General features: G+C 40.8%; 1 protein-coding gene across 6 annotated transcripts in view; it reads left to right on the top strand.

Moving 5' to 3' along the window:
- The window catches only part of kcnip4a (potassium voltage-gated channel interacting protein 4a), a 1,101,054-nt gene that overhangs the window by 735,716 nt on the left and 351,390 nt on the right, over positions 1 to 13,948 (top strand). The window lies entirely within an intron of this gene.

The following is a 13,948-nucleotide window of genomic DNA, read 5'->3' as shown; positions in this document are numbered from 1 at the left end:
AATAATAAAAATGCCCATACACTGCAGTTATGCTCAAGGATCCAAGTACTTTTTAATTAATTCAGTGCAAGCTGGAAAAAAATGAATATGTCGATATAGTAGACCTTTGCATGGAACTGTACAGATATTAATCTCTGAAACAAAGTTCAGCTTTCTGTGATAAAGTCTTGATGATTTGTTGTAATATTTTAACATTTGTTTTGGCTTCTATAAATAGTTCTCTGCAATGCAAATGCCATTGTGGTTTCTTAAACGTCATTCACTGAGCAATTTGCAATAGGATTTTAACACTTTAAAGTGCAAATATTTTTGGTTACTTAATTGATGGTCAATACTTAATGATATTTCATTTGCTTAGAAAAAAAGTTCTGTCTTAGTTTTAAAAAATGAAAGAACTGTAGATGTTGTAAAGCAGGAACATAAACAGAAGTTGCTGGAAAAACTTATCAGATCTGGCAGCATCTGTAAAGAATAGCATCTGAGTTAATGTTTCGGACCTGGTGACCCTTGTTCAGTTTTGAGGAAGGGTCACTGGGCCCGAAATATTAACTCTGATGTTTTTCTTCACAGATGCTGTCAGACCTGCTGAGCTTTTCCAGCAACTTCTGTTTTTGTTCATTCTCATTTTTATCCAGTTTTGCCTAAAAATGGTGAAAAGCCTGTCAATATTTTTTCAAAGCATTGTCAATACATGTAAAAATAAAATACTGCAGAGGTTGGAAATCTGAAATAAAAACAGAAAATGTAGCAAATGCTCAGCTTGACTAATGGTATCTGTGGAGAGAGAGGGGTAGGTTTGACATTTCAGGTCGTGACTGTTTGTGTGAACTGGCTTGAAAGGGTAGGGAGATTCTTAACATAGCAGATCCACACAGAGCATTGGAGGTTATGTAGTTCAGAAATGTTTGTAACTGAAGTGGGCTTTGTTGTGGCTGTTTAACTTAGCAACAGCATTAGCATCCTGTTTCTGGATTTCCAAACTATTGGCAAAGGACTGGCATGCTGACATAGTATATCTACCAAATGAAGGTTTTGTAGTTAAAGGGATCGCTGCAGAGTTAGAATGGCTAAACTAAACATTAATTCCTGAAGCTTCAGGAGCAACAAGAATGAAGCGGAAGTTTGGGAACAGTGCTGCAGGAGTCTCTGACTCTCACCTGGGCTCAAGCAGTGCAAATGGAGGAGGTCTACTAAGATGATATTGTATTTGATTTTAAATTGATTTGATTTGATTTATTATTTTCGCATGTACCTATGTACAAGGAAAAGTTTTTTGTTTTTTTTGAGCAGTGCAGACAGATCAAAGTAAACAAGGACATACAGATCATAGGGTGCTTACACAGTGAAACATATTAGTTTGCGACTGCACAGGATGTGCACAAAAGCAAGGTCAACATTAGATTTGAAATTAGAGAGATCTGTTCAGCAATCTAATAACAGCAGGGAAGAAGAAGTTCTTGAACTTGTTGGTATGTTATATTCAAGCTACTATATCTTCTGCCTGACGGAAGGGGTTGGAAGAGAGTATTACCAGTGTGGGAGAGGTCTTTGATGATGTTGGCAGTCTTTCTGCAGCAATGTAAAGAGTAGATGGAGCCCCTGGATGGGAGGTTGGATTCCGTGATGGTCTGGGCTGTGCACACAACTTTTTGTGGCTTCTTATGCTCCTGGTCAGAACAATTGCCATACCAGGCCATTATGCACACCGACAGAATGCTTTCTACGGTGCATCTGTATAAGTTGGTGAGGGTCCTTCTGGACATGCCAAATTTCCTGAGCTGCCTGAGGAAAAAGACGCATTGCACAAAGATTGATGGAAAAGGCCAGGTTCTGAAGCCAAGCAGCCGTTCACTATAAGGGAGCTGTGGAAGTTAGCAGTGGCATGTGTGTTCCCTCCGATCTAGTTACAGTGGTGAGAGGCTTTGCAATCATAATACGGTTCTGCACCTCAGCCAAGAGCGTCAGAAGCCATAAATCTGGAACACCTGTATACTGCACACTATATTTTCACCACGGGGAAGTGGAAACAGGAACAGGACATATTTCACACATCTATGGTTCACAGAGGCAATGATACATTTAAAAGGGCAGCTGCCCTCATTTAGAAGCAATTTGTATCACCTAGGTTTCTGAAATGCAGCTCATGGGATTTACAGATTTGAGAAAAATATCGATAATCTACTAGATTTCTCTGAGAAAAACAGGTAACCTAATGAAGAGATATGTTGTACCCTTTTGGGATAATTTAAGAAAAAGACATAAATGTTCGTAAACATGTATGAAATCTGTGGAATTGTCAAGCTATCAGGTCATTTAAATATCCAAATATTTAAACCTTGAAAAAAAGCTTGCTGTGCCACTCAGTTGAAAAAATCTATTCTTTGCAATTTCAAGGGCTGTTTGTTAACACAAGACTGAAAACAGGGTATTGCAGTATTAGTAGTCCTTGAACATTTCTGTAACAAATCGGTAACCATATGGGTGGCTTACGATTTCACAGTTAGATATTCCAAGAGGTTGTAAACGGAATTTTGGGCTTTGATATGAACAATGAATACAAATGTTTGCTCTTGTAAAAAGATTTGCTTTTGGCATAAGAATTAAAAGAGACATGTGGTGGGTGGGGAAATGAGATAGCATTTGTTAGCATGGATGGGACATGTGGAATGCAAGAGCAATGAGGAGGTGTGAGAGGTGAGGGCCTGGGGGTTCTCATTGCACTGTGAACTATTCCCAGTTATAACAAACCAAAAGTTGACCTTTTAAACAGCTTGCATTGGCACTCAGCAGCTCTTGTGGCAGCCTCCATACTTTTCATGAGTTGGAAGGGAAAGAAGAAATCAGTGAATTACAGTCATAAGGAAAACTGCATAGAGCAAACTGCTGGAGCTGTGGGCTGACAATCGGCTCCAGATGGAATCTATCTTTGGATCTTAAAGTGGTTGCTAATGAGGTAGAAGATGCATTTGTAACTATTTTTAAAAATTCCTTAAGTTTAGGAAAGATTCCTGAAGACTGGAAAATAGAAAATATAACCCCTCTATTCAAGGAGACAGGGATGCAGAAAACAAGAATATGTAGGCCAGTTACCCGAATGTCCATCTTGAGGAAAATGTTAGAATCAATCATCAAAGAGTTTATAGCTGGACACTTAAAACAAGTCAAGTTTACTGGGAAAAGATAGCATGGTTTTGTTAAAAGGAAATTACACTTAACCAATTGATAGAATTTCTTTGATGGAGTAACATGTGCTCTGTATAAAAGGAAACCTGTAGATGTACTGTACATGAGTTTTCAGGCAGTCCTTGATCAGGTGCCACACTAAAGTCTACTGTGGAAAATAAAAGCTTGGCGACATGGTCGCTGAGTGGTTGGATTGACACAGTGGCTCAGTGGTTAGTACTGCTGCCTCACAGGGACCTGGGTTCGATTCCAGCTACAGGGAACTGCCTGTATGGAGTTTGCATGTTCTCCCGAAGTCTGCTTGGGTTTCCTCTGTGTGCTCTGGTTTGCAAAGATGTGCACGTTAAGTGGATTGACCATGCTAAACTGCCCTTAGTGTGGAGGGATGTGCAAGCTAGCCATAGGAAATGCATGGTCATAGCGATAGCGTAGCTGGGTGGGATATGGGTGGGATGCTCTTCAGAGGGACAGTGTGAACTTGATGGGCTGAATGGCCTGCTTCCATACTTTAGAGATTGTATATAACATAGCATATGGTCTGATAGTTGGCTGGTGAAAACAAAATAGACAGCATGCAGACATTACTGACTTAAATGAGAGGAGCATAAGCATGACACCTAAATCCACAGATGACACCAAGGTATGCAGGACAGTATGTTGTGGAGCAAAACAAGGATGTAGCAGATGGATATTTGATATATTGCTTGAGTAGACAAAAATCTGGCAGATGGAGAATGATTTAAAGTAGATTAATCATAGAATCCCTATAGTAGGAACAGGCCATTCATCCCAATAAGTCCATACAGACTTTCTGAACAGCAGCCCACCCACACCCATCCCCCTACTCTATCCCTGCATTTCCCATGGCTAAAGCATCTAGCCTACACATCCCTGGACACCATGGATAATTTAGCATTGCCTATCGGCCTAACTTGCATATCTTTGGACTGTGGGAGGAAAAGACAGCATCCAGAGGAAACCCACACCGACACAGGGAGTACATGCACCCTCCACAAAGACAGCTGCCCGAGGCTGGAATCAAAATTGTAACCTTTGTGCTGTGAGACACTGATTTACCATGCTGCCCAAATAGTAGGGTATTACTTAAACAGGGATGAGTGTGGAATTCCGAAGTAGATAGAATTTTAAGTATTCTGGTGCTTGACTCTCAAAGCATCAGTATGCAGGTCCAACACTTAATGAAGAAGACCAATGGGTTGTTCTCCTTTATTCCAAAATGATTGAATATAGAAGTATTCAGGGCACTGGTGAGACCACATTTCTTATACCAGCATCAAAAACAAAGTTGCTGGAAAAGCTTAGCAGGTCTGGCAGCATCTGTGAAGCAGAAAACAGAGTTAATATTTCGGGTCTGTTGACCCTTCCTAAGAGCTGATAGTGGCTGGGAAAGCAACAGTTTATATGCAGAAAATAGGGAGGTGGGTGGGGTGGGGAGTAAACAATAGAATAGAGTCCAAAGAGAAAGAGAGACAGTTCTACAGACGAAGATAACAAAATGTGGAGAGAGATAATGGGAACTGCAGATGCTGGAGAATTCCAAGATAATAAAATGTGAGGCTGGATGAACACAGCAGGCCAAGCAGCATCTCAGGAGCACAAAAGCTGACGTTTCGGGCCTAGACCCTTCATCAGAGAGGGGGATGGGGAGAGGGAACTGGAATAAATAGGGAGAGAGGGGGAGGCGGACCGAAGATGGAGAGTAAAGAAGATAGGTGGAGAGAGTGTAGGTGGGGAGGTAGGGAGGGGATAGGTCGGTCCAGGGAAGACGGACAGGTCAAGGAGGTGGGATGAGGTTAGTAGGTAGCTGGGGGTGCGGCTTGGGGTGGGAGGAAGGGATGGGTGAGAGGAAGAACCGGTTAGGGAGGCAGAGACAGGTTGGACTGGTTTTGGGATGCAGTGGGTGGGGGGGAAGAGCTGGGCTGGTTGTGTGGTGCAAGTGTGGGGAGGGGACGAACTGGGCTGGTTTAGGGATGCAGTAGGGGAAGGGGAGATTTTGAAACTGGTGAAGTCCACATTGATACCATATGGCTGCAGGGTTCCCAGGCGGAATATGAGTTGCTGTTCCTGCAACCTTCGGGTGGCATCATTGTGGCACTGCAGGAGGCCCATGATGGACATGTCATCTAGAGAATGGGAGGGGGAGTGGAAATGGTTTGCGACTGGGAGGTGCAGTTGTTTGTTGCGAACTGAGCGGAGGTGTTCTGCAAAGCGGTCCCCAAGCCTCCGCTTGGTTTCCCCAATGCAGAGGAAGCCGCACCGGGTACAGTGGATGCAGTATACCACATTGGCAGATGTGCAGGTGAACCTCTGCTTAATGTGGAATGTCATCTTGGGGCCTGGGATGGGGGTGAGGGAGGAGGTGTGGGGACAGGTGTAGCATTTCCTGCGGTTGCAGGGGAAGGTGCCGGGTGTGGTGGGGTTGGAGGGCAGTGTGGAGCGAACAAGGGAGTCACGGAGAGAGTGGTCTCTCCGGAAAGCTGACAGGGGAGGGGATGGAAAAATGTCTTGGGTGGTGGGGTCGGATTGTAAATGGCGGAAGTGTCGGAGGATAATGCATTGTATCCGGAGGTTGGTAGGGTGGTGTGTGAGAACGAGGGGGATCCTCTTGGGGCGGTTGTGGCGGGGGTGGGGTGTGAGGGATGTGTTGCGGGAAATACGGGAGACGCGGTCAAGGGCGTTCTCGATCACTGTGGGGGGAAGTTGCGGTCCTTAAAGAACTTGGACATCTGGGATGTGTGGGAGTGGAATGTCTTATCGTGGGAGCAGATGCGGCAGAGGCGGAGGAATTGGGAATAGGGGATGGAATTTTTGCAGGAGGGTCTCCCTAATTACCTTTTTATCCTTAATGTATTTATAAAATCTCTTTTGACGTTCCTTATCTCTATTTGCCAAAGCTATCTCATGTCCCCCTTTTGACCTCCTGATTTCCCTCTTAAGTATACTCCTATTGCTTTGATGCTCTTCTAAAGGTTCACTCAGCCTCAGCCTTCTTTACCTGACATATACTTAGTTCGTTTTCTCAGCCAAAACCTCAGTTTCTCTAGTCATCCAGCATGCCCTACACCTTCCAATCTTACACTTCACCCTAACAGGAACATATTGTCTCAGGATTCTTGTTATCTCATTTCTGAAAGCTTCCCATTTTCCAGCTGCCCTTTAGCTCCAAACATTCATCTCCCCAGTCAACTTTTGAAAGTTTTTGCTTAATACTGTCAAAATTGGCCTTCCTCCATTTTAGAAATTCAACTTTTAGATCTGATCTAACCTTTTCCATAACTATTTTAAGACCAGTAGAATCATGGTCACAAGGCCCTGACACCAGCACTGACACCTCAGTCACCTGCCCTGAGTTATTTCCCAAGCGTACATCAAGTTGTGCACCTTCTCTAGTGGGTATATCTATATACTGAATCAGAAAATATTCCTGTACACACTTTCCAAATTCCTCTCCATCCAGGCCCTTAATATGATGGCACTCCCAGTTCACTTGTGGAAATTTAAAATCCCCTACTATAAGCATTCTATTACTCTTACAGATCATTGAAATCTCCTTACAAATTGGTTTCTCAATTTCCCACTGACTATTGGGGCATCTATAGTACAATCCCAATAAGGTGATCACCCCTTTTTTATTTGGGTGGAACTGAGAAATAATTTCCCTGGACGTAGTCCCAGGAATATCCTCCCTAAGTATAGCCGTAATGTTATCCCTAATCAAAAACACCATGGCCCCTCCTCTCTTACCCCATTCAATCCGTCCTATAGCATCTGTACCCTGGAAAAATAAGCTGCCAGTCCTGTCCATCCCTTAGCCATGTCTTTATAATTGTTATGATTTTCCATTCCCATGTTCCCAACCATGCCCTGAGTTCATCTGTCTTACCTGTTACGCTCCTTGCATTGAAACAAATGCAGTTCAATTTATCAGTCTTGCCTCGTTTTCTGCTAAGTTCCTGCCTGCCCTGACTGTTTGACTGCCTGTGGCAGCAGGAGGTACAGATGAAATCATTGAATGGGAGATTGGTTTGTTTGATGGGCTGTGTTCATGCATCTCTGTAGTTTCTTGCAGTCTTGGGAAGAACAGTTGCCCAATCACACTGTGATGCATCCAGATGGAATGCTTTCTACAACGCATCTGTAAAAATAGTTCAGAGTCCTGTGGACATGCAAAATTTCCCTGAGTCTCCTGGACTACCTTCTGAGCTGGGTGTGAAAAAGATGTTTCTTCGTGTGGGTGTTTGCAGAACTGAGTTGCAGTTATTTTAAAATTCGGGATTGCCCATTTTTGAACAGAGATGAGGATTTTTTTTCCTTCTGAGGATGTGAAACTTTGGAACTCTCTGCCTCAGAAAGGAGTGAAGGCAGGACCATTAAATATTTTGTAAGAACAAGCTGAATAGATTTTTTGGGGGGTTGTAAGAAATTTGAAGGGTTTACAGATCAGTCATGATCTAATGAATGCAGTGAAGGTTTTGGGGACCAAATAGTCTACTTCTGCTCCTTTACCATGTTTTCATATATTTCCAGTCGCAGTGGGTCTGATAACATTTGGCATCATTTGGCACCATTTACCCTCCCTACCCCTGCTAAATAAATCCCACCATTTGGAAGATTTATACCAAACCACGTGCGTGAAATCTGCAAATCTCCCAACTGTTTGGGGCAGCACGGTAGCTCAGTGGTTAGCACTGTTGCCTCATAATGGCAGGGACCTGGGCTCAATTCCAGCCTTGGCTGTGTGTGTGGAATTTGCACATTCTCCCCAAGGCTGTGCGAACACCCTTCCAGGTGCTCTGGTTTCCTCCCACAGCCCAGAGATGTGCAGGTTAGGTAGATTGGCCATGCTAAATCGCCCATAGAGTTCAGAGGAGTGCAGGCTAGGTGGATTAGCCATGGGAAATGCAGGGCGAGAGGGATAGGATAGCAGGGTAGGTCTGGGAGAGAGAGTTGGTATGGACAAAATAGGCTGAATGGCCTGCTTCCACACTATAATGTTCCTACGTACTCAACTTGGGAGCAAAAATTCAGGCTTGTGTTTTCCACCTCTTCACCAAACTTAACATTTCTTACCCACACAACTTTCAGGCTTTTCTCCTTGGAGAAGAGAGCACAGAATACGGCAAGAGGCAGAGAACTGGACTGTCAACATCATGATGGCCACTATATGCCTTCCTTGAGAAGAGGTCTTTTTGTTAAAAAAATTCTGCAATGAAAATTTGAGCCTTCGGAGACACTGGTGCTCACATATGCTGAGAGAGATGAATCATGCATTGGGTGTCTTACCCCCATTACAATGGAACTGAGTGCCAACCCACCCCCGTCTCCTGTGCTGCAGCATTTGGTGGAGAAGAAGCCGGCCAATGCCATTGCCGGTGTTGGTCTTGATACTGTTGGTGTTGCTGATCCTGCCATTCTGCAACAGAGGTTTAATGTAGAATTGCATAAGGTTCCCTCCTGCTGCAGTAAAGGCTGAGGGTAAGACAGTGTAAATCATTGTGAATGATGTCCAAGGCAATGTAATTACCCGCAAGAAGTTAGAAATCACTTAACAAGTTGTGAAAGCACTGTTTAGGAGATGTGCAGTAAACACTAGTGTCTCACCTGGGTAGGGTTGTGGCTCTGCAGTTTCACTATTACGAAGCTTTCCTGTCTCATTTCCACTGTGAATACACTTGGTTGGCCGTGAGTGAATTCCAGACAGTTCTGGAAACCCATGGCCAGGCAGTTGAAGCATCTGGACTAAAATTTGTCTTATTTGGGAGTTGAAGTATTTGAATTACTCAGCTGACAGCTCTAAGCTTGGGTTCATAGTCATGTATAAACCTACCTGGGTTACATTTGAAAGCAGACAGAATCACGTCGGATTTCTGATACAACTCCACTTGTGAAGCTTTAAAAAATCCATTTCCCTATTTGATCATGAAAATTCTGCTTCATAATTCCATTTCTTTCACCTCAGATACCTGCCAATTTGCAGGCTATACCCAATATTTTGTTTTTATTTTATCATTAACTTTGATGTGTTAAAATTTTGGAAACATAAAAACTAATTGTATTTGTAGTGAAACTTGCATGTCAAAATATCATAAAGCATCTTAAACAACTGGCTGCAGTAAATATTGTATAAGAAAATAATGGATAAATTTTGTGAATAGCATGTTGTATGATTTTGTATATTATTTTCATAGAAAATAGCTTTTAAAAGATGTTGGAAGATATATCAATGCTTGAGTTATTGTGACAGCAAGGCAAAATTTTTCTGTGATAAGATCATTGTCATATCACACATTATTTATCATTTGAATCCTTGTCCTCACCTGGAATGTTATTTTATAGTCTTCACAGGAATGATTTGCAAATAAGCTTTAAAAAGTAAAATATCAAATGTAACTTGTGAAACTCACATTAATAAAATAATTATAAATCAATAATATATGAGTTTTCCTCTTCAATTGTGTAAAGGAATTATTGCAGCATATCAAGGCATGGAACATCATCCTGCCCTCCATATGATCTCAAAGTCAGTTACATTTGCTACCTTTTATGCTAAATTTGTAGTCCGATAAATAAATCCCTGGTTTAAAATCCCATAATCCTACTTTCTGTAATTTGAGATTTCATTTCAGTGATCCTATGTTATCCTTCCTATCATCTCTGAAGTTAACATTTATCCGGATTCTAGGCAGCAGCTAAATCATGTTTAAAAGCTTTTCACTATGACCTGCATTTATCCTTAATGCCACATCATGGGAGGTATATTAGCTTATTCTTCTTTTCTGTAGCTTCCTTAAGCCTTCCACATCCATGAACTGTTGACATTGCTCTTCAACATTTCTACTCTCATGAAACTCTTCATTGTTACCCTGCTTCAGGCCTCTACTTTGATTGCTAATGGGACTTTGATAAAGTCTTCTGACTGAAGATTGAAGAACCTTGAAAACAATCACCATATGTAAACTGACTAAGGCAAAACAGAATCATAAACCAACATTTGAGGGATGCTGTTTTTTTAAAACCAAATCACATCACAAAATGAAGATGTTTTTCTTCCTACAATTTTAATCATCGTACAGATGTCTAATCATACTTAAAGTACTTCCCAATTGCAGGAGTAAGGAGAAAGTTTTATTATAATATATTGGCAATGATGTTTAAGTGATCATTATAGGTGGAAACATTAATTCAATAGTTAAATATTGCAATGCTGGTGAAGTAAAAGCTGAGTAATATTTCTGTGCGAGATTGCTTCTTTGAATTAGGTATTCAGTTTGAAAATAACTGAGAAGCAAGCTTCTTCAGACACTTGCTGCAGGCTTACCAGGAGCATTACAACAAACATCAGTAGCATCCCTAGTCGGAAAATGTCTAGTGATCTTTCTCTGCAGTAAACAAGGTCAGATCACATCCTACCTTTCATTTCCTTGGTCTGATTTAATCACAGAGACAGCAGGGTGTGTAAAAGGTTGGAAAACATTTGCTGGGATAACATTATTTGATCTCCTTTAGATTATCATCTAAAACCTGATCAGCATATTGAGCTTGTTCATAAAGATGTAAGGTAGTTGAGCCCTCCTGGTACAATGTAGAATTTGTTTGTCAGACTGACTTGTTACCGGAATTACAGTATTTACACATCATTTATTTTTCTTTTCACTTTTACGTAATGAAAGTTTTAGTGATGACTACAAAAACTGTATCGCCTGCGAGAGCTGCAAAATTGTTGTATTCATTGAAAGGGTGTGATTTTCAGAAAGCTGAGTTTTACTTTGTGCTTGGTTTTTTGATGGGGAAGGTAAATGATGCACATGAGACATTGATGTCATTGCATCAAATATTTCCCAATATATGAAAACTGTCAAATGTTTTATTTTCACAAAGAAGCAACTGGACAGTGATGAAAAGAATATCATTCATGGTTCCATTTATTGAACCATTTAATCGTTAATATTTCAAGGTCATTTTCTGTTTCATGGTTAGCATTCATCGTAGACAAAAATGAATTTATCTGATTAGGCTTGAAAACTTTATGCAAATTCCAATTAGAAAATGTTTACAGACTCTAGCTGTATTATTTTAATTTTCAATAATTCAATAGCTGGCATTAAAACAATACTGTTCTCATATATTGATTTTTTTTAAAAAAATGAAATAAAGCAATGGTAAAATGTCAGGCATTCATTTTAGGGTGTTAATCTTTTTATTGTTTGTTCCATCAGTGAAGATTATATTAAAAATGATCATGTATTTTTCACAGCTTCAAGGCTTTAAATCTTTTAGAATGATATAATAGAAATGATTCATGTTCTGGTTTTTGAACGATTGAAGCAAAGAAGATTTCAAGGTATATATTTGCATTCAGTTGTTTCCCAACATTATGCATATACCCTGACTATTATTCTGTGGAATTGAATATCAGGAATGAACATTCTAAATGAGTTACAATAGAGATGATAATTGAAAGTATAGACATGCATGACACAACAACAAATAGGCATAGTTTTGCTATCCCTTCATTTTTCATTTCTCAGAAAGTAACTCATCTAGAGATATTGATAGCTAATTCAGTGTTTATTGAAATGTCATCTCATACTCTGAGATTGTGTCAGTTATTCAAGACCCTCTCAGTTGGAGGAAGTATCCTTTCTCCATCTACCCTACTGATCCCTGTAGGAGTTTTGTAAGTTTCAACGAGATCAGGTCACATTCCTCTAAATTCCAAAAAAATCAAGTCCAGTTCTTTTAATCTTGCACAGTGTTGCCATCCCGGGAATTAGTCTGGTGAACCTCACTCTATTATTCTGTACAAAGGGACCAAAACTACATACGTTACTGCAGATGCAGACTCACCGGTATGCCAACTGAGGCAAAATGTCAATTCTCCTCTAACTCAAAGTTCTTCAATATTCCACAGCCCCACCAGCTTTAACCTCACCACCTGGACCATCACCAATATTATCTACCTCCAGCTCTAACAACGTGGTCTTTCCATTCTGAGGAACAGTCACTGGACCTAAAGAGTTAACTCTGTTTTCTCTGTACAGATGCTGCCAGATCTGCTGAGCTTATCCAGCAATTTCTGTGTTATGTCTTTCTGTCCACGTCTGTCACCACTAAAGCTGTTGCGCATATAGCGAAGAAGTGTCCCGACCCGAAACGTCAAGCTTTCCTGCTCCTCTGATGCTGCTTGGCCCGCTGTGTTTATCCAGCTTCACACCGCGTTATCTCAGATTCTCCAGCATCTGCAGTTCCTACTATCTTTGTGAATATAATTGTTTGATTTGCTTGGGCTTTTCCACTGATATCAGCTCTAGCCAGTCAAACAGCACATTACCTAAAAGTTTAATCACCCAGAATTCTGCCAGTTGCATCTATTTGCAAACAGAATCAGGCAGATCATCAATCACACTGATCATTTATAAAACTTCGTTAGTTTCTCCGAACAGTATTCCAGTAGTTGTACTTTCTTACAACTCTGCTCTTCAAAATATTATCCTTGTCTATTCACTGTGTGTCTCTCTGTAAGTCCTCCAACATTTTTTGTTTTCCAACATTTGGAAATGTCTTTAAAACATACTGTTTTACTGAACATTTGAGAACCTCCCAGGCCTCTTTCTAATCCTGTTTGATGTGTACGCATTGGTAAAGAATCTTGGGACTTTTCATCACATTATAAAGGATGTGTAGATGGACAATATTGTTTCTCATTATTTATTTTGTTCCTTCTGCAGCACATTGCCGCAAAACAAAAATGTGTTTTCAGGCCTCTGCATATTGTGCTCTCTCATACCACAGCTTGGATGATTTTCACTGCAGGTTTCCCTCACAACCCTTAAGGAAATGCTTTATTTCCAGTGAGCCTTCTCTTGACAAACAGCAGCTCAAAATTACCAGTAATTTAAAATAGAGAAGGCGATATAAATTTTAGAATAAAGATTAAATCTTCTGAAGTATTTTGACATATTTGATTTCTGAATGATCAGTGGTGATTTTGAACAGTCTCAAAGTTAAATTTTCCATTGAATCCTATTTTCTAGCATTTATACAGTTTCAGGCACAGATACAGACCAATGCAGAAAGCACAGTTGTAATGGGAGAGGAAATAGCTTTATAAATAAAATTTAATGGAGTGGAAAGAATTACAGGAGAGTAATAAAAACTTTGAAACATTTTTGGAAAGCTCAGCGGCATCTCAACAAATTTTCTGAGGTTAAGTGATTGAGAGTGAATAGTACAGTTGTTTTCTCCTTCACAATGGGTGATCTGGCAGCTGTAAGCCATTTTGATTTACAAAGATTTTAAATGTGCTGAGAAGAATCCCCATCTTCGTGCACCCTTTTCTCCTTGCACCTCCAGGTTGGCCATCCAACATCGGGAATCTTTCTACTGTCTATAATTGGGTGGCAAGTGCACCCTCTGCCCTTTAATTGGTCAACCCTTTCAACTTGTGACCTGCATTTCATAGTAATCCCAGGTGAAGTCAGAAACCAGAATTGGTACTGACATTGGAATCCAATGCCCAGATCAAATATCCCGCACCCCATGTTTTAAGAGAAAAAAATGGTAAATCAACCCATTGTGCTGCCAATCTCACTCGTTGTCCATTTAGAACCTTACAGCACAGAAACAGATGCTTCAGTCCAACATGTCCATGCTGACCAAATTCCCAGTTAAACTAGCCCCATTTGTCAGTGTTTGGCATATATCCCTCTAAACCTGCTTATTCATGTACCTGCCCAATTTCTTT

The sequence above is a fragment of the Stegostoma tigrinum genome, chromosome 1 (genome assembly GCF_030684315.1).
Source record: "Stegostoma tigrinum isolate sSteTig4 chromosome 1, sSteTig4.hap1, whole genome shotgun sequence".
Lineage (NCBI taxonomy): Eukaryota > Metazoa > Chordata > Chondrichthyes > Orectolobiformes > Stegostomatidae > Stegostoma > Stegostoma tigrinum.
This window is presented reverse-complemented; position numbering and strand designations above follow the sequence as displayed.